We start from the raw sequence: 25539 nt of genomic DNA, 5'->3' as shown, positions 1-25539 counted from the left end.
GATGAACTGAGTTAACTGATCATCAGCTCCGAGAGTGGGGTTAGCTGCTTTTGTAATCTGGGTGGTAGGGGAATTCTCCTCAACTGGGGAACCAGTGAGTGGAAGTGGTTGATCGTAGGTCAATTGAGATTGTTGGGCTGGATAAGGTGGATAGCGATAGCAGAAAGGTTGATTGCTTCGCTGAAATTGATTAACCCTTGGTGGTTGATTGAATCCGGGATTTGGTGGACGAGCTGGGTATTGAACGTAACAGACTGAACCCTCAGGGTTTTCGTACTCAACTTGATAGTCTTCAGTGGGTTGCGGGTTGGTACAATTAACACAAGCCTGAGCTTGGTTAACCTGCTGCAGTTGCGTCTTCAATTCTCCGAGTTGCTTTGCAAGAGATTCCATCTTATCCGTGAGGGATTTGATGGCCTCCGTCTGTTTATTAAGTGTAGAGAGTGGGGCAGATGATGAAGTTTTTTCACCACTGTTCCAGTCATGATGATGCATCGTCATGTTCTCGAGCAATTCCCATGCTTCATCTGCGGTTTGATTCATCAGATTCCCTTGAGCTGCTGCATCGATCGTCGTCCTATGATTTACCGTAAGACCATTGTAGAAGGTACAGATTTGGGCTGACCGTTCTAGTTGGTGATTAGGGCATTTCTTTAGCAGGGTTTTGAAACGCTCCCATGCAGTGTAAAGAGATTCATCATAACTTTATTTGAAGTCAATGATGTCATTCTTCAGTTTGGTTTGTTTAGAAGGAGGGAAATATTTGGTTAAGAATTTAGTCGCCATCTCCGTCCATGACGTGATGGAATCTTTTTCCAGTCCTTCAAACCAAGTTTGAGCATGATGAGTGAGAGAATAGGGGAACAAGTATAGCCGGACTATATCTTGTCCTGTCCCTGGCTGTTTGTAGGAGTTCGAAAGAGATATGAATTTATCAAGGTGAGAATTAGGATCGTCATTCGGTAATCCATGAAACTGACAGCTATTCTGAATGAGCTGGATGATGTGATGTTTTAACTCGAACGAGTGTCCTTGAATCTCTGGAAATCTGATTGGTCCTCATCGACCTTCAATCGAGGGTTTTGTGTTTTCTGCTAAAGTAACGCGTAACGCCATTTGGTTTCTGATTCGTGCTTCCTTGCATGCTTTAGAGATTATTGCGTCTGGATCTGGTACGAATAACAACGGCCCTGGTCTAGATCGGATTTGGGTCATACACTAGGTATGCCTTTTTTGTTTTTAATTTTTTGCAAATAAGCTAAAATTATAATAAGCCAAACTAATCTAATCTAATTCTAAGGTAATCTAATTTAATCTAAGGCAATCTAAGGTAATCTAATCTAATCTAATCTAAGGTAAACTAAAGTAATCTAAAGTAATCTAATTAATTAACTAACTATCCTATGGTGGAATATGTTTTTGGTTCTGGCTACTGATTCCCTGGTATTTCGGTAACAAAGCTTCGCACAAACTATTCAACAAACCAAGTGGCCAGGCCGACTACGGAGCGGCAGGATCCTTTTGGTCCCAATATAATTGGCGACTGTTCGGAAAATCCAATAACCAAGTCCGTGTATAATTGTCTTTCTTAGACACCACTAAATGCTTGCGAATAAGTTTGATTGAAAATAGGATTGCCTGATACCAGTTCCCCGGCAGCGGCGCCAAAAACTCAGGTATTCTCCTGATATGGCCGAAACAGACGGTTTTTATTTGCGCGGTGTCGTTAGGCCGCGGCTCGCCAGGATCAGCCACTCGTGGGAGAGGATACTTGTTTTAAATTTATATTTAGCGGGGTCTAAATCTAACTACTCCTTATAAGTAAGGGAAGTATGACCTAGAGTCGTATTTTAGATATATCAGTAACATCGAACCTATATTGTAACCTAAGATAGTTAGGGAGTAGTGAATATTTATTTTAGGATTTTCTAATTTATAAGATAGATAAAGTAAATGCGATAAAATTTGTAATTCAGATAAGGTTAAAGTAAGTGCATACTATGACTTCATCAGTTATTCTGTCGAGATTGTGGAATGCTGGCTCATGAATAGGCAGAGGCCCTGTATTCATTACACTGGTCCTAAACGCCCCTGTCATAAGACATATCACTGGGTACTGCGTTAGGCTTGAAGATTCTGAATAGACAGCAACGTCCCTTACCCCCGACGCCCGTGCAGTCTGACTACAGGCATACACGTTCAGACGGCTCATCCAATTGAGCGACTCGGTTGGGTGACGTATTAACATTCCAAAATGGTCTAAACTTTCTTAAGCATAATAGAATACATGGTGTACCATATCCGAGAGACGTGATGTGCTTCAATGCTTTCGTTAATGATTGGTAAGAGATAGTTAGGCCCTTAAAAAGAGTTCAACCATAAAGAACACCATGGCCAAGTCAAGATGACTTCCATGAACACGTTCGGTTATCCTAATGGTCCAATCCTTTATGTGTCTAAACAAACAGTTCCTTAATTAACTAAGAATCCCTCAAGCGGGGTGCAATGCTTGAGACCGCGTTATGGTGCAGTGTACTGGTCAACACTAACCGTGTTCCATGGCCTTACTTAGCAGAGGTACAACTTACAACAACCGCTGTGCTTCAGCGTGCATGTACGAAGTTTATATGCTTGGTGACTACACTAGCATGGTCTAGGACCGACAATGTACTAGGGGTCTAGTCAGATGTTTCACTACGAAAGAGTCCTCTGTCGGAATCCAAAGCTTGATAGACTTACTACAACCGGTGTGCCTCGGTTGATCTTACGTTGTATCCGATAGACTTCTCTTACCAAGGGGTGACACTGATAGTGTACTCTGAATCGGGGTTCGCGACTTCCCAATAACAGAGCCTATAACTACGTTCTATTAGTTGGAAAAGTGATTGAGTTTAAAGCATAATTGGAAAGCATTTCAACAGCATACACAAACCATAATATTATTTCGGTATTATAACTGCTTACATCATAGCATACACTAAAGATAACTACTCGCTAATCATGGCAATAATATCATAAAACATTATATAAGGTAAAGGATAGAAGTACCAGTAGATTAAACGAGTTCCGAATACAAAAGTGACAACTTCAAGACTCTAGACCGCTCCTAATACAATCTTCAGTGTTCGCCTCCGGGTACTTAATTTCCCGCTCGGAGGTGAGAAGGCCTTGAAAGTATGACTAATATTGTACAAGAGAGAGAAAGAAGTGAATTGAAGTGTGTGTTGGAATGAATGACAAAGACCCTTTAAATAGACTTGAAAATTGCCAAATACGCCTGGCAGGCCGTTTGGCAGGCCGTATGGCAGGCCGTATTTGGCAGGCCGTATGCAAGGCAGGCCGTTTGGTGGCTCGTATATGGCAGGCCGTTTCCATACTGGCAGGCCGTTTGGATTGCTGGTCAGCCTGAATTCCCTGGATCGTAACTTGATTTCTTGTCTTTTACCGTTTTCACTCTAGAATCTTTGTTTTAGCTCCGATTCTCTTGATTCTTTTTGCACCATCTTCGTAATTACTTGTTCTTCAATTCTAACTGACGAAGTGGGTATTTTGTTGACAAAGTTCGAATCTTTCTTGTTTTTGGGCCTTAATACTGGGGTGAAAACGTGACTTTTTAGCCGATATCAAAGGCCTCTGCCTATTCATGAGCCAGCATTCCATAATCTCGGCAGAATAACTGATGAAGTCATAGTATGCACTCGCTTTAACCTTATCTGAATTACGAATTTTATCGCATTTACTTTATCTGTCTTATAAATTAGAAAATCCCAAAATTAAGTAACCACTACTCCTTCCTAACTATCTTAGGCTTAAATATAGGTTCGATTCTACTGATATCTCAAAAATACGAATCTAGGTCATACTTCCCTTACTCATACTAAGGAGTAGTACGATTTAGGCCCCGTTAAATATAAATTTAAAACAGTACCCACCCCTTGGTGGTTGATTCTGGCGTGCTGCGGCCTGACGACGCCGCACAAACAAAACCGTCCGTTTCGGCCATATCAAGGGGGAGTCTAGTTTTTGGCGCCACTGCCGGGGAACTGGTATCAGGCAATACTGCTCTTTATAAAACTTATTCACAAGCATTTAGTGGTGTCTAAGAAAGACAATTATACACGGACTTGGTTGTCGGATTTTTCGAACAGTCGCTAATTATATTGGGACCAAAAGGATCATGCCTCTCCGTAGTCGGCCTGACCACTTGGTTTGTTGAATAGTTCGTGCGGAGCTCTGTTATCGAAATACCAGGGAATCAGTAGCCAGAACTAAAAACATATTCAACCATAGGATAGTTAGTTAATTAAATTAGATTACCCTTAGAATTAGACTACTTTAGATTAGATTACCTTAGACTAGTTTAGCTTACCTTAGTTTACTTTAGAAATTAGTTTATTTGCTAAAAATTAAAAATCAAAAAGGCATACCTAGTGTATGACTCAAACCCGATCTAGACCAGGGCCGTTGTTATTCGTACCTGATCCAGACAGAATAATCTCTAAAGCACGCAAGGAAGCACGAATCAGAAATTGAATGGCGTTACGCGTCACTTTAGCAGAAAATACCAAACCCTCTATTGAAGGTCGAGGAGGACCGATCAGATTTTCGGAGATTCAAGGACACTCGTTCGAGTTAAAACATCACATCATCCAGCTCATCCAGAATAGCTGTCAGTTTCATGGATTACCGAATGACGATCCTAATTCTCACCTTGATAAATTCATATCTCTTTCAAACTCCTACAAACAGCCAGGGATAGGACAAGATATAGTCCGGCTATACTTATTTCCCTATTCTCTCACTCATCTTGCTCAAACCTGTTTCAAAGGACTTAAAAAAGATTCCATCACGTCATGGACGGAGATGACTACTAAATTCCTAACTAAATATTTCCCTCCTTCTAAACAAATCAAACTTAAGAATGACATCATTAACTTCAAACAAAGTTATGATGAATCTCTTTACACTGCATGAGAGCGATTCAAAACCCTGCTGAGGAAATGCCCTAATCACCAGCTAGAACGGTCAGCCCAAATCTGTACCTTCTATAATGGTCTTACGGTAAATCATAGGACGACGATCGATGCAGCAGCTCAAGGGAATCTGATGAACCAAACTGCAGACGAAGCATGGGAATTGCTCGAGAACATGACAATGCATCATCATGACTGGAACAGTGGTGAAACAACTTCATCATCTACCCCACTCTCTGCACTTAAAAATCAAATAGAGGCCATTAAATCCCTCACAGATAAGATGGAATCTCAAACAACTTGAAGAATTGAAGACGCAGCCACAGCAGGTCAACCAAGCTCAGGCTTGTGTTAATTGTACCAACCTGCAACCTACTGAAGAATATCAAGTTGAGTACGAAAACCCTGACGGTTCAGTCTGTTACGTTCAATACCCAGCTCCTCCACCAAACCCCGGATTCAATCAACAACCTAGGGTAAATCAGTTTCAACGAAACAACCAGCCTTTTCGCTATCGCTATCCACCTTATCCAGCCCAGCAATCTCAGTTGACCTATGATCAACCACTTCCACTCACTGGTCCGCCAGCTGAGGAAAATTCCCCTACCACCCAGATTACAAAAGCAACTAACCCCACTCTAGGAGCTGATGATCAGTTGACTCAGTTCATTCAAGGACAACAATAGCTAAATCAGAGAACTGCAACCAGGAAAGATCAGATGGAGATACTAATGAGATATCAATTGGCTCTGCTCAAAATTCTGGAGATGCAGCTCGGACAGTTATCACAACGCCTTGAGACCCTACCGCAGGGAAGGTTACCAAGTAATACTATCCAAAATTCCTACATAGAAGAAGCAAAGCAAATGGATTCTGTAATCCCAGAGGAAGAACCACGAAGAAGGTCAGCTAGGCTCAAGAACAAATCGACATATACTCAGAACCTGACCCCTGAAACTCCAGTTCGCGTACCATATCCTGGAAGGCTACAGGAGGAACTATCCAAGCTTGATACCTTCAAACTTGATGGAAGATTCCTGGACACTATGTCCAAAGTTCCCAACCAGAAGAGATACATCCAAAGGCTTCTCTCTACAAAGGAAAGGATACCAGATTCTAACAAAATTCCACTGAGTGAAGAATGCTCTGCATTACTCAGGAACTCTCTACCACAGAAGCTAGGAGATACGGGCCGATTTGTTTTCCCGTGTTTAATATACCAATCTGGAACCATTCATGCGCTAGCAGATTTAGGAGCAAGTATCAACCTAATCCCCTACTCTCTCTACAAGAGATTAGAGTTAGGAGACTTTTCGCCAACTAAAATGACAATCCAACTTGCCGATCACACAATTCGATATCCTAAGGGCATAGTTGAGAACGTCTTGGTAAAAGTTGACAAATTCTTGTATCTTACAGATTTTGTAGTAATGGATATTAAGAAAGACCAACACACACCAGTAGTGTTAGGAAGACCTTTCATGAATACAGCTAGAACTGTCATTGATGTATACAATCAAACCTTGATCTTACGATCACATGAGGAGAGCGTTACCTTCAAAATTGACCGACAACCGATCTTTCTAGACAGACAGAGATGTTTGCTATTTCCACCAGACGGATCACTTCCGATGACGAGTTGATAATGCTAAAAACGAACATATATTTCATAGCATTATCTCTCAAGAAAGACAAGCTTTTAGTTGCAATTGTTCTATTTACAAGTAATATTCGTTTAAATAATAAAAGGTGAAGACAAAAGACAGATTCGATGAATTGAAGACGCAAACGACCAAAAAGCTAAAAAGTACAAAGTACAATCAAAGTGGTTCAAATTATTGATGAGAAACGTCTCAAAATTTCAAAAGTACAAGACGCAAAATGCAAAGTACACGATATTAAATCGTACGAAAGGACGTTCGAAAATCCGAAACCGGGACCAAAGTCAACTCTCAACACTCGACGCAACGGACCAAAAATTACAAGTCAACTATGCATACGAATAAAATATAATATATAATTAATTATATATATTATTATATAATATAATTTTACGCAGCCCACATTTTGGATCTAATATGTGAGCTGGTTTTCACACCTTCGCACTCGCGGTACTTTTGTGAAGGAAACCACCGCACTCGCGGAACTCTACAGTACAACGTGGGCCTATAAAAGCCATTGAATTCTGCACGAATTTTACACATCTTTTTCTTCTTCATTCACTCAACGTATATATATATATATATATATATATATATATATATTTATATTATAATTTTAATTTTAATTTTAAATTCTAATAATAAGGGTATGTTAGCGAATGTTGTAAGGGTATAAGTCGAAATTCTGTCCGTGTAACGCTACGCTATTTTTAATCACTGTAAGTTATGGTTAATGTTATTTTTAATTTAATGTCTCGTAGCTAAGTTATTATTATGCTTATTTAAGCCGAAGTAATCGTGATGTTGGGCTAAATATTAAAATTGGGTAATTGGGCTTTGTACCATAATTGGGGTTTGGACAAAAGAACGACAATTGTAGAAATTAGACTATGGGCTATTAATGAGCTTTAAATTTGTTTAATTAAATGATAGTTTGTTAATTTAATAAAAAGATTTACAATTGGATGTACCTATAAATAACCATATACACTCGATCGGACACGATGGGCGGGATATTTATAAGTACTAATAATTGTTCATTTAACCGGACACGGGAATGGATTAATAGTCAATGGACTTATTAAAACAGGGGTGAATTATATACAAGGAAAATTGATGTAATTATAGTTTAAATCCCCAATTAGTTGGAATATTTGACTTCGGATATAATGATAATTTGACGAGGACACTCGCACTTTATATTTATGACTGATGGACTGTTATGGACAAAAACCAGACGGACATGTTAAATAATCCAGGACAAAGGACAATTAACCCATGGAAATAAACTAAAATCAACACGTCAAATATCATGATTACGGAAGTTTAAATAAGCATAATTCCTTTATTTTCATATTTAATTGCACTTCTAATTATCGCACTTTTATTTATTGTCATTGTATTTGATTGCACTTTTAATTATCGTACTTTTTAATTATCGCAATTTTATTTTATCGCAATTTTATTTATCGCAATTTCATTATCGTTATTTACTTTACGTTTTAAATTAAGTCTTTTATATAATTAATATTTTACATTAGGTTTTAACTGCGACTAAAGTTTTAAAATTGACAAACCGGTCATTAAACGGTAAAAACCCCCTTTTATAATAATAATTGTAATATATATATTTATTTATAAATATAGTTTTAAAAATATAGCGTTAAACTTAGCAAGTTCCCTGTGGACGAACCGGACTTACTAAAAAAAACTACACTACTGTACGATTAGGTACACTGCCTATAAGTGTTATAGCAAGGTTTAGGTATATCCACTCTATAAATAAATAAATAACTTGTGTAAAATTGTATCGTATTTAATAGTATTTTGTTGTAAAAATATAACTATTTCGTATACACCTCTACGCACATCAAGTATTTTTGGCGCCGCTGCCAGAGAACAACACTTAACGCCGAAGCGAGACGCTATTAAAAAAAATTTAGTTTTTACGTTATTTTTGTAAAAATATATTTACATAAGTTTTAAATATCAAAAATATAAAAACATAAAAAAATATATATATCTTTAAGTCTTTAAAAAAGAAGAAGGTATTTTTAGTTATAAAATACTAATAAGTTATTTTTATTTAAAATATAAGTTTTAGTTATATTATAAAACATTTTCTATAAAATAAAAACAGAAAATAAAAAAAACAAAACATAAAAAGTAAAAAAAAAAAACAGAACCTGTCGAATTTTTTGACCTGCATCTGATCTGCATCTGAGGTATCCGCACTCGCGGTACTTTTTGCCAGTTGGCATCCGCACTCGCGGAGCCTTCTGACAGCTGCAACATCAGATTTCATTTATGACGAAATTAAGGTTAAAATTAATTATTATTAATTAAAATTAGGGTTTTAATTTAATATAATTAGTATAAGTTTAGTTTTAATTAATTTTAAGTTTTAATTAGTTTTATTAATATATAAAACTACTATTTTTATAAAATACTTAATATAAAAATAATATTTTTATAAAAATTGTATTTTTACAACTTCAAGTTTTATTTTTAAAATTTCGTACCTTTTTAATCGTTTATTCGTAATATTTGCATTTTTCGTTCGTATTTAGTTTTAAGTCATAGTTTGTGCCATAGTTATTTTTATTTCTAGATTTTTAGGCTTTACCGTAAAATCCCTTAAGTGCTTTTTCTTTAGACTAAGATTTGGGTGCTCTAGAATTTTGCGACGCCATTTTTATATTTTAGTACCTTTTTAAGTTATTGCCTTTTTGGATATAGAATTCCTTTAAGCTTTAATACCTTTAGACATAACTTTTAATTCTTAGTTTTTAGTTCCTTTTTACGTTTCGACGCGCTACTTTCTTATTTTATTTTTCAACCTTTTATTTTTCGACGTTTTTCGACGCGCTATTTTTCTTTCTTATTTTTTTCGCCACTCTAGTTTTTAGGGCATAGAATTTTCTATTTCTTCTCTAAAATTTCTTTAAATTTCAACGAAAAATTATTTTAAGTGGTTAAATTGATAGACATCCAAATTTTCTGCTTCGTAGTAATAGTTGGATTTGTTAGTGGCTGAGTTGTGAGCTTCCGATTTAAAGAGTTCTGGCTCCCTGCTGCATCTATTGGCTATTCGAAACGTGGGCAAAAGCAGAAAAGTCTATTATTTTGATAACTTAAATAATTTTTATCTTTTATAACTAATAGGATATTCAGTGAATGCACCGAGCAAAACGTTCACCACCTTTTGTACGTTCACCACCTGTAACCCGATCAAGACATCTAGCAAATATTGTCGCCGTTGATTTTTCTTTAGAATCGTCATCCAGTCGACCAAGTACTCCAATTCAAATTTCCGATAATCCATTTTTTGAACCCGACCTCACAATTGAGAATCCGGAGGATATTCAGGGACGATTTCGAGATCCTGAACCATTAATCTTTCATCCAGAACCACCAATCATTCAAACGGAGATTGTCGAGGAACAACCCATTAAATCAGAATCCTCTAGTGATTCAGATTCAACAAATTCAATCATGGAAAATCTGGAACCTCTAAGTATGGAAGACCGAATGAGAGCTAAACGCATTAGCCAAGGTCACGCAATTACTCAATCTGACATTAATGCGCCAGATTATAAAATCAAAGGACAAATTCTACACATGGTAACTAATCAATGCCAATTTAGTGGTGCGCTGAAGGAAGATCCAAACAAACATCTTCGAACATTTAATAGAATCTGCACTCTATTCAAAATAAGAGAAGTGGAGGATGAACAGATATATCTCATGTTATTTTCCTGGACTTTAAAGGGAGAAGCCAAAGATTGGTTAGAATCGTTACCTGAAGGGGCGATTGATACATTGGACGTTTTAGTTGAAAAATTTCTTAAACAATTCTTTCCAGCATCTAAAGCCGTGAGACTTCAAGGAGAAATTGTTACGTTCACACAAAAGCCAAATGAAACTCTATATGAGGCATGGACCAGATTTGGAAAGTTATTGAGAGGATGTCCGCAACATGGTTTAGACACTTGTCAAATAGTACAAATATTCTACCAAGGACGCGACATCACTACACGAAAAGACATCGATATAGCAGCTGGTGGTTCCATTATGAAGAAAACAGCAACTGATGCTTACAAAATTATTGATAACACTGCTTCCCACTCACATGAGTGGCACCAAGACAAAGATATCGTTAGATCATCTAAAGCAGCTAGAGCCGATTCTAGCCATGACTTAGATTCCATTTCTGCAAAGATAGATGCTATCGAGAGACGAATGGAAAAGATGACTAAAGATATTCACTCAATACGAATTAGTTGTGAGCAGTGTGGAGGACCACATTTAACAAAAGATTGTCTCAGTATTGAACTAACAATGGAACAAAGAGAGAATGTTTCATACATAAACCATAGGTCTGGAAATAATTATCAGAATAATTATCAACCGCCAAGACCAATCTACAATCAAAACCAGAATTATAACCGAAATGTTCCGTACAACAATCAATAAGGTCCTAGTAATCAACAAGTATCCAATAATACTTACAACCAGCAAAGACCTATTTTTCAAAACAAACCACCACAAACCGATGATAAAAAGCCAAATTTAGAAGACATGATGTCAAAGCTAGTTGATTCTCAAACGCAGTTTTTCACATCTCAAAAACAAACCAATGAACAAAATGCTCAAGCATTTAGAAATCAACAAGCTTCTATTCAAAATTTGGAACAAGAAGTGAGCAACCTAGCAAGGTTAATAGGTGAAAGAAAACCGGAAAGTCTACCTAGTGATACAAATGCTAACCCCCGGAATAAAACAGCTAAAGCCATTACCACAAGAAGTGGTATTACACTTAAACCACCTGAAATGCCTGTAATTTCTGATGAAGCTATTCCTGCTCCACAAGAACCACAGCCTGAACAAGAGAAGAAAAAAGAACCGGTAGTTGAAAAGGTTAATGAAGATAACACAGTTAAGGCTAAACCTTATGTTAAACCATACCAACCACCACTTCCTTACCCTAGTAAAATGAGAAAAGAAAGACTTGAAGCTGAGCAATCCAATTTCTTGGATATGTTTAAACAAATAAATGTCAATCTTCCTTTCATTGATATGATTTCAGGAATGCCTAGATATGCTAAATTTCTGAAAGATCTAATCACAAATAGAAAGAAAATGGAAGAACTCTCAGCTGTTACTATGAATGCTAATTGTTCTGCAGTGCTGTTGAATAAGATACCAGAAAAATTATCTGATCCAGGAAGTTTCACAATTCCATGTTTTCTGGGTAGTCTTAGTTCAATAGAAGCATTGGCAGACTTAGGTGCTAGTATAAATTTAATGCCGTATTCACTATACGCTAAACTAGACCTTGGAGAATTGAAACCAACACGAATAAGCATACAACTAGCCGATCGATCAGTAAAATATCCTAGAGGGATAATGGAGAACATGCTAGTTAAAGTTGGTACTTTAGTATTTCCAGTAGATTTTGTTATTCTGGACATGGAAGAAGATTCTCAAGTTCCTCTCATATTAGGAAGACCATTCTTAAACACGGCTAAAGCAATGATAGACGTGTTTGGTAAGAAACTGACCCTAAGTATAGAGGACGAGAGTGTTACCTTTTTAGTTGATAGAGCAATGCAACAACCACAATCTGCAGATGATACATGTTATTATATTCAAACTATAGATTCACATGCAGAATTGTTAGAAGAATTTCCAGAATTACAAGGAACAGGAGAATGTTCTTTAGGAGAAGGTACTGAACCCATTGATGAAACTGAAATGTTAGCTACACTTATGGCTAATGGATATGAACCAACAACAAAAGAAATTCAAATGCTAAAAGAAGAAGACAGATATCGATACAAATCATCGATAGAAGAACCACCGACATTAGAGTTAAAGCCACTTCCAAACTATTTGGAATATGCTTATTTACATGGTGAGTCTGAATTACCTGTAATAATATCGTCTTCTCTTACTGAAAATGAAAAATCACAACTCATTTCTGTGTTAAAAGCTCATAAACCAGCCATTGCATGGAAGATTCATGATATTAAAGGAATAAGTCCTTCGTATTGCACACATAAAATCCTTATGGAAGAAGGTCATAAAACGTATGTGCAACGCCAAAGAAGACTAAATCATAATATGCAAGATGTTGTTAAGAAAGAAATTATTAAACTGCTTGATGCAGGTTTAATTTATCCAATCTCTGATAGTCCATGGGTAAGCCCAGTTCAATGCGTGCCTAAGAAGAGTGGCATGGCTGTCATCACAAATGAGAAAAATGAGCTTATTCCTACTAGGACTGTAACAGGATGGCGTGTTTGTATTGATTATAGAAAATTAAATGACGCCTCCAGAAAAGATCCCTTTCCCTTACCTTTCATTGATCAAATGTTGGAAAGATTAGCCGGAAATAGTTACTATTGTTTTCTTGATGGTTTTTCTGGATATTTTCAAATTCCAATAGCACCCGAGGACCAAGAGAAAACCACATTCACGTGCCCTTATGGTACTTTTGCTTATAAACGCATGTCATTTGGACTTTGCAATGCCCCTGCAACCTTTCAAAGGTGCATGATGGCGATTTTTCACGACATGATAGAAGAATGCATGGAAGTTTTCATGGATGACTTTTCAGTCTTCGATGATACTTTTGAATCATGTCTAGTTAATCTTGAACGAATGCTTATTAGATGCGAACAATCAAATCTAGTTCTTAATTGGGAAAAATGCCATTTCATGGTTAAAGAAGGCATCGTTCTTGGACATAAAATTTCAAAGGAAGGAATTGAAGTGGATAGAGCTAAAGTAGATGTAATTGCTAAACTTCCACATCCTACCAATGTTAGAGGAGTTAGGAGTTTTCTAGGGCATGCCGGTTTTTACCGATGTTTCATAAAAGATTTTTCTAAAATTGCCACTCCTATGAATAAACTCCTAGAAAAGGATGCTCCGTTTATCTTTTCAGATGAATGCATCAAATCTTTTAATATTCTTAAAGAAAAACTCACTAATGCGCCAATCATGATAACTCCAAATTGGAGTCTACCATTTGAACTTATGTGCGATGCAAGTGATTTTACAATGGGAGTCTGATAATGCTAAAAACAAACATATATTTCATAGCATTATCCCTCAAGAAAGACAAGCTTTTAGTTGCAATTGTTCTATTTACAAGTGATATTCGTTTAAATAATAAAAGGTGAAGACAAAAGACAGATTCGACGAATTGAAGACGCAAATGACCAAAAAGCTTAAAAGTACAAAATACAATCAAAGTGGTTCCAATTATTGATGAGAAACGTCTCAAAATTACAAGAGTACAAGACGCGAAACGCAAAGTACAAGATATTAAATTATACGCAAGGACGTTCGAAAATCCGGAACCGGGACCAGAGTCAACTCTCAACGCTCGACGCAACGGACTAAAAATTACAAATTAATTATGTATATAAATATAATATAATATATAATTAATTATATAAATTATATATTTATATAATAAAATCCGTCGGCAGACTAAGATCCAAACTTGTGTGAGATGGATTCCACTGCTCCACACTCGCGGAGCTTATAAAGGCAACAACCACCACACTCGCGGAGGTCAAATAGTAAACGTGGGCCTATAAAAGGCCGAGCATTCGGCCGATTTTTACACATATTTTTCTCATTCATCATACGTAAAGTATATATATATATATATATATATATATATATATATATATATATATATATATATATATATATATATATATATATTATAATTTTAATTTTAATTTTAATTTTAGTTCTAATAATAAGGGTATGTTAGCGAATGTTGTAAGGGTGTAAGTCGAAATTCTGTCCGTGTAACGCTACGCTATTTTTAATCATTGTAAGTTATGTTCAACCTTTTTAATGTAATGTCTCGTAGCTAAGTTATTATTATGCTTATTTAATACCAAAGTAATCATGATGTTGGGCTAATTACTAAAATTGGGTAATTGGGCTTTGTACCATAATTGGGGTTTGGACAAAGGAATGACACTTGTGGAAATTAGACTATGGGCTATTAATGGGCTTTATATTTGTTTAACTAAATGATAGTTTGTTAATTTTAAAATAAAGATTTACAATTGGACGTACCTATAAATAACCATATACACTCGATCGGACACGATGGGCGGAATATTTATAAGTATGAATAATCGTTCATTTAACCGGACACGGGAATGGATTAATAGTCTATGGAATTATTAAAACAGGGGTGAAATTATATACAAGGACACTTGGCATAATTGATAACAAAGTATTAAAACCTTGGGTTACACGCAGTCGATATCCTGGTGTAATTATTAAACAAAGTAATAAAACCTTGTTACAGTTTAAGTCTCCAATTAGTTGGAATATTTGACTTCGGGTATAAGGATAATTTGACGAGGATACTCGCACTTTATATTTATGACTGAAGGACTGTTATGGACAAAAACCAGACGGACATATTAAATAATCCAGGACAAAGGACAATTAACCCATGGGCATAAAACTAAAATCAACACGTCAAACATCATGATTACGGAAGTTTAAATAAGCATAATTCCTTTATTTTCATATTTAATTGCACTTTTAATTATCGCACTTTTATTTATTGTTATTGTATTTAATTTCACTTTTAATTATCGTACTTTTTAATTATCGCAATTTTATTTTATCGCACTTTTATTTATCGCAATTTCATTATCGTTATTTACTTTACGCTTTAAATTAAGTCTTTTATTTATTTAATATTTCACATTAGGTTTTAATTGCGACTAAAGTTTTTAAAATCGACAAACCGGTCATTAAACGGTAAAAACCCCCTTTTATAATAATAATATTACTTATATATATTTGTATTTTTATAAATTAAAACTAATATAGCGTTAAGCTTTGTTTAAAAGATTTCCCTGTGGAACGAACCGGACTTACTAAAAACTACACTACTGTACGATTAGGTACACTGCCTATAAGTGTTGTAGCAAGGTTTAAGTATATCCATTCTATAAATAAATAAATATCTTGTGTAAAATTGTATCGTATTTAATAGTATTTCCTAGTAAAATATAAGCTATTTCATATACGCCTCGCATAATATCAAGTATTTTTGGCGCCGCTGCTGGGGAGAACTTAAACGCCGAAAGCGCAACGCTAATGATATAAAAAAAATTAATAATAATATAATTTTGTAAAAGTTTTTATTAAGTCTTTCAAGTAAAAATATAAGTTTTTTTAAAAAATATAAAAAATATAAAAATACAAAAAGAGTTTGTTAAAAAAATATAGAAAGTTAAAAGTATTTTTATTTTTGAGTTTAAATATAAGTATTTTATTGTTTTATATAAATATTTATTTATATTTATATATATATTTTATATTTATAGAAAAAAAAAAACTGAACCTGTAAAAATCGACCCCTTTTTCAGCTGAAATTGAACCCTCCGCGACTCGCGGAGGTTTTGAACTGGGACTATCCGCACTCGCGAAGGTCTTCTGACAGGCCACAGTCAACCCTAAAACAGCATTAATTACGGAGTATATATTATTATTATTAATTAAACCCTAATTAGGGTATTATTATTATTATATAATTTAGTTTTTATTATTATTTTGTATTATTTAGTTTAAATAGTTTAAATAGTTTAAATAATTTATAAAAATAATAATTTTATAAAATAAATAATATAAAAATAATATTTTTATAAAAATTGTACTTTTTACAACTTTTAGTATATTTTTATATTTTGTCCTTTTTTATTCGTTTTAGCGTAATATTTGTATTTTTCGCTCGTTTTTAGTTTTAATCCATAGTTTTTGCCATAGTTATTTTTATTTCTAGATTTTTAGGCTTTGCCGTAAAATCCCTTAAGTGCTTTTTCTTTAGACTAAGATTTAGGTGCTTTAAAATTTTGCGACGCCTTTTTAAGTTTTAGTACCTTTTTAAGTTATTGCCATTTGGGATATAGTATTTCTTTTAAGCTTTAATATTTTTAGACGCAACTTTTAATTCTTAGTTTTTAGTTCCTTTTTAAGTTTCAACGCGCTACTTTCTTATTTTTATTTTTCGACGCCTTTTACCTATGTATCAATTATCACTCCAATTAGCAATCTCAATTTGCAATTTTAATTTTAAGTTAGTGATAATAATAAGGTTGGGTTAGTCGAGTGTTTTAAAGTTTTATAAGTCACTCTTTTTCTTTCTTATTTCTCCAATTTTAATACCGACGCGCTCTTTTTCTTTCTTATTTCTCGCCATTCTAGTTTTTTAGGACATAGAATTTTCTACTTCTTCTCTAAATTTCTTTAAATTACGAAAATTTATTTTAAGTGGTTAAATTAATAAACATCAAAATTTTCTGGTTCATAGTAATAGTTGGATTTGTACGTGGACCGGGTTATTGGAGCCAAACAGTACTCAATTATATTGAGACCAAACGAATCCTGCCCCTCTGCTGCATCTTTTGGCTATTCGAAACGTGGGCAAAATCAGAAAAGTCTATTAATTTGATAACTTATATAATTTTTTCTTCCTTTTTAAAAACTAATAGGATATTCAGTGAATGCACCGAGCAAAACGTTCACCACCTTTTGTACGTTCACCACCTGTAACCAGATCAAGACATCTAGCAAATATTGTCGCCGTTGATTTTTCTTTAGAATCGTCATCCATTCGACCAAGTACTCCAATTCAAATTTCCGATTATCCATTTTTTGAACCCGACCTCACAATTGAGAATCCGGAGAATATTCAGGGACAATTCATAGATCCTGAACCATTAATTTTTCCTCCGGAACCACCAATCATTCAAACAGAGATTGTTGAGGAATGATCCATTAAATCAGAATCCTCTAGTGATTCAGATTCAACAAATTCAATCATGGAGAATCTGGAACCTTTAAGTATGGAAGACCGAATGAGAGCTAAACGCACTGGCCAAGGTCACGCAATTACTCATCCAGACATTAATGCGCCAGATTATGAAATCAAAGGACAAATTCTACACATGGTGACTAATCAATGCCAATTTAGTGGTACGCCGAAGGAAGATCCAAATGAACATCTTCGTACCTTTAATAGGATCTGCACTCTATTTAAAATAAGAGAAGTTGAAGATGAACAGATATATCTCATGTTATTTTCCTGGACTTTAAAGGGAGAAGCTAAAGATTGGTTGGAATCGTTACCTGAAGGGGCGATTGATACATGGGACGTTTTAGTTGAAAAATTTCTTAAACAATTCTTTCTGGCATCTAAAGCCGTAAGACTTCAAGGAGAAATTGTTACATTCACACAGAAGCCAAATGAAACTCTATATGAGGCGTGGACAAGATTTGGAAAGTTATTGAGAGGATGTCCGCAACATGGTTTAGACACTTGTCAAATAGTACAAATATTCTACCAAGGATGCGACATCACTACAAGGAAAGACATCGATATAGCAGCTGGTGGTTCCATTATGAAGAAAACAGAAACTGATGCTTATAAAATTATTGATAACACTGCTTCCCACTCACATGAGTGGCACCAAGAAAAAGATATCGTTAGATTATCTAAAGCAGCTAGAGCCGATTCTAGCCACGACTTAGATTCCATTTCCGCAAAGATAGATGCTGTCGAGAGACGAATGGAAAAGATGACTAAAGATATTCACTCAATACGAATTAGTTGTGAGCAGTGTGGAGGACCACATTTGACAAAAGATTGTCTCAGTATTGAACTAACAATGGAACAAAGAGAGAATGTTTCATATATAAACCAAAGGCTTGGAAATAATTATCAGAATAATTATCAACCGCCAAGACCAATCTACAATCAAAACCAGAATTATAATCGAAATGTTCCATACAACAACCAACAAGGTCCTAGCAATCAACAAGTATCCAACAATACTTACAATCAGCAAAGACCTAATTTTCAAAACAAACCACCACAAACTGATGAAAAAAAGCCGAATTTAGAAGATATGATGACAAAGCTAGTTGAATCTCAAACGCAATTTTTCACATCTCAGAAACAAACAAATGAACAAAATGCTCAAGCATTTAGAAATCAACAAGCTTCTATTCAAAATCTGGAACAAGAAGCAAGTAACCTAGCATGGTTAATTGGTGAAAGAAAACCGGGAAGTTTACCTAGTGATACAAATGCTAACCCCCGGAATGAAATAGCTAAAGCCATTACCACAAGAAGTGGTATTACACTTAAACCACCTGAAATACCTGTAATTTCTGATGAAGCTATTGATACTCCACAAGAACCACACCCTGAACAAGATAAGGAAAAAGAACCGGTAGTTGAAAAGGTTAATGAAGATAACACAGTTAAAGCTAAACCTTATGTTAAACCATACCAACCACCACTTCCTTACCCGAGTAAAATGAGAAAAGAGAGACTTGAAGCCGAGCAATCCAAATTCTTGGATATGTTTAAACAGATAAATGTAAATCTTCCTTTCATTGATGTGATTTCAGGAATGCCTAGATATGCTAAATTTCTGAAAGATCTAATCACAAATAGAAAGAAAATGGAAGAACTCTTGGCTGTTACTATGAATGCTAATTGTTCTGCAGTGCTGTTAAATAAGATACCAGAAAAACTATCTGATCCAGGAAGTTTCACAATTCCATGTTTTCTGGGTAGTCTTAATTCAATAGAAGCATTGGCAGATTTAGGTGCTAGTATAAATTTAATGCCGTATTCACTATACACTATACTAGACCTTGGAGAATTGAAACCAACACGAATAAGCATACAACTAGCCGACATATCAGTAAAATATCCTAGAGGGATAATGGAGAACATGCTAGTTAAAGTTGGTACTTTAGTATTTCCAGTAGGTTTTGTTGTTCTGGACATGGAAGAAGATTCTCAAGTTCCTCTCATATTAGGAAGACCATTCTTAAACATGGCTAAAGCAATGATAGACGTGTTTGGTAAGAAACTGACCCTAAGTATAGAGGACGAGAGTGTTACCTTTTCAGTTGATAGAGCAATACAACAACCGCAATCTGCAGATGACACATGCTATTATATTCAAACTATAGAATCACATGCAGAATTGTTAGAAAAATTTCCAGAATTACAAGGAACAGGAGAATGTTCTTTAGGAGAAGGTACTGAACCGATTGATGAAACTGAAATGTTAGCTACACTTATGGCTAATGGATATGAACCAACAACAGAAGAAATTCAAATGTTAAAAGAAGAAGACAGATATCGATATAAATCATCGATAGAAGAACCACCAAAATTAGAGTTAAAGCCACTTCCAAACCATTTGGAATACGCTTATTTACATGGTGAATCTGAATTACCTGTAATAATAACGTCTTCTCTTACTGAAAATGAAAAATCTCAACTCATTTCTGTGCTAAAAGCTCATAAACCAGCTATTGCATGGAAGATTCATGATATTAAAGGAATAAGTCCTTCGTATTGCACACATAAAATCCTTAAGGAAGAAGGTCATAAAACATATGTGCAACGCCAACGAAGACTAAATCCTAATATGCAAGATGTTGTTAAGAAAAAAATTATTAAACTGCTAGATGCAGGTTTAATTTATCCAATTTCTGATAGTCCATGGGTAAGCCCAGTTCAATGCGTGCCTAAGAAGGGTGGCATGACTGTCATCACAAATGAGAAAAATGAGCTTATTCCTACTAGAACTGTAATAGGATGGCGTGTATGTATTGATTATAGAAAATTAAATGATGCCACCAGAAAAGATCACTTTCCCTTACATTTCATTGATCAAATGTTGGAAAGATTAGCCGGAAATAGTTACTATTGTTTTCTTGATGATTTTTCCGGATATTTTCAAATTCCAATAGCACCCGAAGACCAAGAGAAAACCACATTCATGTGCCCTTATGGTATTTTTGCTTACAAACGCATGCCATTTGGACTTTGCAACGCCCCTGCAACCTTTCAAAGGTGCATGATGGCGATTTTTCATGACATGATAGAAGAATGCATTGAAGTTTTCATGGATGACGTTTCAGTCTTCGGTGATACTTTTGAATCATGTCTAGTTAATCTTGAACGAATGCTTATTAGATGCGAACAATCAAATCTAGTTCTAAATTGGGAGAAATGCCATTTCATGGTTAAAGAAGGCATCGTTCTTGGACATAAAATTTCAAAGGAAGGAATTGAAGTGGATAGAGCTAAAGTAGATGTAATTGCTAAACTTCCACATCCCACCAATGTTAGAGGAGTTAGGAGTTTTCTTGGGCATGCCGGTTTTTACCGACGTTTCATAAAAGATTTTTCTAAAATTGCCACTCCTATGAATAAACTCCTAGAAAAGGATGCTCCATTCATCTTTTCAGATGAATGTATCAAATCTTTTAATATTCTTAAAGAAAAACTCACTAATGCGCCGATTATGATAACTCCAAATTGGAATCTACCATTTGAACTAATGTGCGATGCAAGTGATTTTGCAATGGGAGCCATTTTAGGTCAAAGGATTGAAAAACGATTTCAACCTATATATTATGCTAGTAAGACGTTACAAGGAGCACAAACAAATTACACAACTACTAAAAAAGAACTCCTTGCTATTGTCTTTGCTTTTGACAAATTTCGTTCATATCTCGTTCTAGCTAAAACGGTGGTCTATATGACCATTCTGCTCTTAGATACCTATTTTCGAAACAAGATGCTAAACCAAGATTAATCCGTTGGATCTTACTCTTATAAGAGTTCGATATTGAAATTCGAGATAAAAGATGAGCAGAAAATCTCGCCGCTGATCATCTTTCTCGTCTTGAAAATCCCGAATTAGAAGTTCTAAATGAATCGGCCATACAAGACAACTTTCTTGATGAATATCTATTGAAGATAGATTATAATGAAATTCCATAGTTTGCAGACTATGCAAACTATTTAGTATGTGGATTCCTTGAAAAAGGATTGTCGTACCAAAAACGAAAGAAATTCTTTAGTGATATAAAACGCTATTTCTGGGAAGATCCACATTTGTTTAAAAGTTATCCCGATGGAATAATACGCCGATGTGTATTCGGAGATGAAGCTAGTAAAATCTTAAACCATTGTCACACAGGACCAACAGGAGGGCATTATGGGCCTCAACTAACAGCAAGAAAAGTTTATGATGCTGGATTCTATTGGCCAACAATTTACAAAGACGCACACCTTCTTTGCAAATCCTGTGATGCTTGTCAAAGGGCTGGAAAAATAAGTCAACGTGATGAAATGTCACAAAATGTCATTCAAGTATGTGAAGTATTTGACATCTGGGGTATTGACTTTATGGGTCCATTTCCAAAATCTCATAATAATCTATACATTTTCGTTGCCATTGATTATGTATCTAAATGGGCGGAAGCACAAGCTCTCCCAACTAACAATGCACGAGTTGTAGTCAACTTTTTAAAACGTGTTTTTGCAAGGTTTGGAAAACCGAAAGCTTTAATAAGTGATCGGGGTACTCATTTCTGTAATAATCAACTTGAGAAAGTTTTTAAAAGATATGGAGTAACTCATAAAATCTCCACCGCATATCATCTACAGACAAGTGGACAAGTTGAAAATACTAACCGAGCTTTAAAACGTATTCTAGAGAAAACCGTAGGATCAAATCCGAAGGAATGGTCCATTAAATTGGAGGATGCACTCTGGGCTTTTAGAACAGCCTACAAAACTCCAATTGGAACCACACCTTTTAAACTCGTTTACGGAAAAGCATGTCATCTTCCAGTAGAAATTGAACACAAAGCATTTTGGGCTTTGAAGACATGTAATCTTGATTTACATGAAGCTGGAAGTCTACGATTAAGTCAACTAAACTAATTAGAAGAATTAAGAAAAGAAGCATACGAAAATTCGTTAGTCTATAAGGAAAGAACGAAGAAATAGCATGATAAAAGAATCAGAAGTTCAAAAGAATTTAAAGAAGGAGATAGAGTTCTTCTTTTCAATTCACGATTCAAGCTATTTCCTGGAAAATTGAAATCAAGATGGTCTGGACCATTCATAGTCAAAAGAGTTTTTCCATACAGAACAGTAGAATTAATAAATTCAAATGGGATTGAATTTAAGGTTAATGGTCACAGAGTTAAACATTACATAGATAGTCCGTTGGAAGTTGACAACGAAGTTAATCACAATTTTGATACCACAGCTAACTAAGTGTGGGGAGAATCAAGTCTTTTAAAGGATAATATGTATTTCTGTTAGAGTTAGATTTTCTGTTTTCGTGTAGTTCTCGAAAATGGAACCCGAATGGTCTTTCCCTAGCAGACCCTAAAGAACTAGTCTTCTCCCCCCATTCTGAATTTTTATTTTTTTAGGTTTTACGAGATGAAGACTTCCTGTGAACTAAACAATGGTCTAATGCTACACGCTTTGATTACTAAACGTAATAATGACACATTTCCAAGTGAAATAGTATCATTAATCAGAGGTAAATTGGATGGAGTAAGAAAAGAATCCAGATGCGAAGATAATAAGTTACAATTTGGTAAAGGAAAATCAAAATCCGCAGCGAAAAGAAGAGCACGACACCTTGAAAGATGTCACAAATGCGAAAAATGGTCACACGAAGGAAAATGTTCGACTAATCAGACATATTCAAACACCGAATTGTTACTTTATGCAGAGACGGACCGTTCATATGTTTAGAAGAAAAATCGATAAATGCTCGAGGTTACGCCTATGTAGCTATGGAAAACCAATTAGTCTGACTATCTTATGAGTGGGCTAGAGCATATCACTAAGAAATCTCTTTCACGGGTAAGTTTGTATAGTTTTTATTTTTATTTTTATTTTTAACCTTTTGATAATAAACGATAATTTGTTCGCTATAAAGTATTAAATTGGTATTCGATAAAATTAGGTCTTGCGACCGAAATTATTGATATCATACAAAAATTTATTACATCACTGCGAAATTTACCGTTTATTCTTAAGGTATAAATATCTTTAATCAATCAACCCAAAATATTTCAAAAATTCGTCATGAGTTAAATTAGGTCGTTGAACCGAAATTATTTTACAGAAAAGAGGGGCGTATATTTTTGATAATATTTGATTGATTAAAGTGGGATAAAAGACCAAAAAGATTTTTAATTTTATTTTTACTTTGTTTTTAAAATTAATATTAAAATAATATTGTAAACTTTTTAAATTAATATATATTTAAAATTGTAAATATTTGAAAATTTAATATTTTTAATATAAATGTATGAAAACAAAAATATAATATAAGTTTGGTGTGAATTTTTAATTTTATGCATTTTAAATTTAAGTTTGGTGTGAATTTAAAAACAAAAATTTACTTTATTTCGCTAAGTTAAAAATATGATTTTTAAAATTCGTCGTAAGTTGAAGACTAGGTCTTTGAACCGAAATTGCTCTGCCCAAGGGAGGGACGAGAACTTTTATTATCATTATTTTTTAATCTTATTGAATTAAAGTATGCCAAAAACATTTAAAAAAAACCCCAAAAATCTTTACTTTTAAAACCGCACTTTGAATTGACAAATTTTAAAATTTTGTCGAGGGACGGAATAGGACATCGATCCGAAACGCCCTCATCCTAAAAAGAAACAAATTTTTAAAAATTTTATTAATTTTATGTTTTATAAAGTGTAAGGTTTTATCTAATAATAAAAAAAGGTGAAAACACTGTACTCGGCACCCCATGCGATCGCATGGGGTTTACACTTCAACCTCATGCGATCGCATGAGGCTGAAAAACAGGCCAGATAAAAAAGAACCAGTGAGTCTGCTTCTACACCACAACACACACAACCCCGACATCCGACCACCCTTTAACCGGTATGACTATAACCAAGCCTATTAGAACACCTATAACCAACAATGGAACCCACCTGACGAGATGAACTAGAACCCCTATCCAGACTAATTTAGTTCCATTGGTTATTTTTATGATTTTTATGTTTTTATCTTTTTACTTTTTCATGTATAAACTTATGTTATTGGATATTTTTATGTAATTTTTATCATTTTTATTATTATTGTGTACTAATATTTCACATTTAGGATTTGAAAGTGGGATTTTAAGTCCCATTTCAAATTGCCATGCATGTTTATATTTGTATGTATGTATATTGTCGATTGTACAAAATAGGGTAAAACAGCGCATTTTCAAAGACAGGCATTAAGTTCAGCAAAAGCTAGTTTTGACGACAAAACGAAAAACAAACATGATGAAACAACAAGATGGAATGAACAAATGATGTGCACCATTTAACATTCAGCAAACAAACGCCAATATGTTTGGAAACTTTGGTAAAATTTAATCATTTCTACGCTAATCACCCTCAATAATTTAAATTGTTACTAATTTCTTGCAAATGAGGGCATTGCAAGATCTTAAGTGTGGGAAGGGGTTAAATTCTTTCAGATTTTTAAAATTTTTATCTTAAACACTTGGTTACCATTAGAAATACTAGTAACGCAGTAGTTGTATTAGAATCTAGTGCTCTCTGATAACAAAGAACAGCCATAGTCTTATATACTGACTACCCACTTCTAGTAAAATTTTTCAAAATTTTCAATTAAATGAACTCAAAATCATGTTTATACATATATATGATCGATAAAACTAGGTGTTAACACCGGAATTATTGTTACCTCGGAAAGGACATAAATTGAGAAACAAATCAAAATGTTAGATTTCATTTAAAATGGAATAGAGGACAATAAAAGGACAAATAAAAGAAAATAAAAGCCAAGTGTGGGAAAAATTATCAAGTTATCTTAAACATATGTCACATATTTCTGTAACAAATAATTGAAGATACTTTTGCTTTGGACTAAACTAAACAGTTTTACCCGATTTACTATAAGAAAGATGGATCTACACGATGAATCAATTCCATCACTTAAAGGAAGTAAAGTCTTCCGAAAA

General features: G+C 34.6%; 1 non-coding gene across 1 annotated transcript; it reads left to right on the top strand.

Annotated features, from left to right (window-relative positions):
- The first annotated feature begins 631 nt into the window (after positions 1-631).
- On the top strand, positions 632-738 carry LOC139850756 (small nucleolar RNA R71). Its single transcript, XR_011760137.1, has one exon. It is a non-coding gene; the product is annotated as a small nucleolar RNA R71 (small nucleolar RNA).
- The last annotated feature ends 24801 nt before the right edge of the window (positions 739-25539 follow it).

Source organism: Rutidosis leptorrhynchoides, chromosome 5 (assembly GCF_046630445.1).
Source record: "Rutidosis leptorrhynchoides isolate AG116_Rl617_1_P2 chromosome 5, CSIRO_AGI_Rlap_v1, whole genome shotgun sequence".
NCBI classification, from domain to species: domain Eukaryota; kingdom Viridiplantae; phylum Streptophyta; class Magnoliopsida; order Asterales; family Asteraceae; genus Rutidosis; species Rutidosis leptorrhynchoides.
Note: the sequence above shows the minus strand (reverse complement) of the source record. Positions and strands in the feature narration are given on the sequence as shown.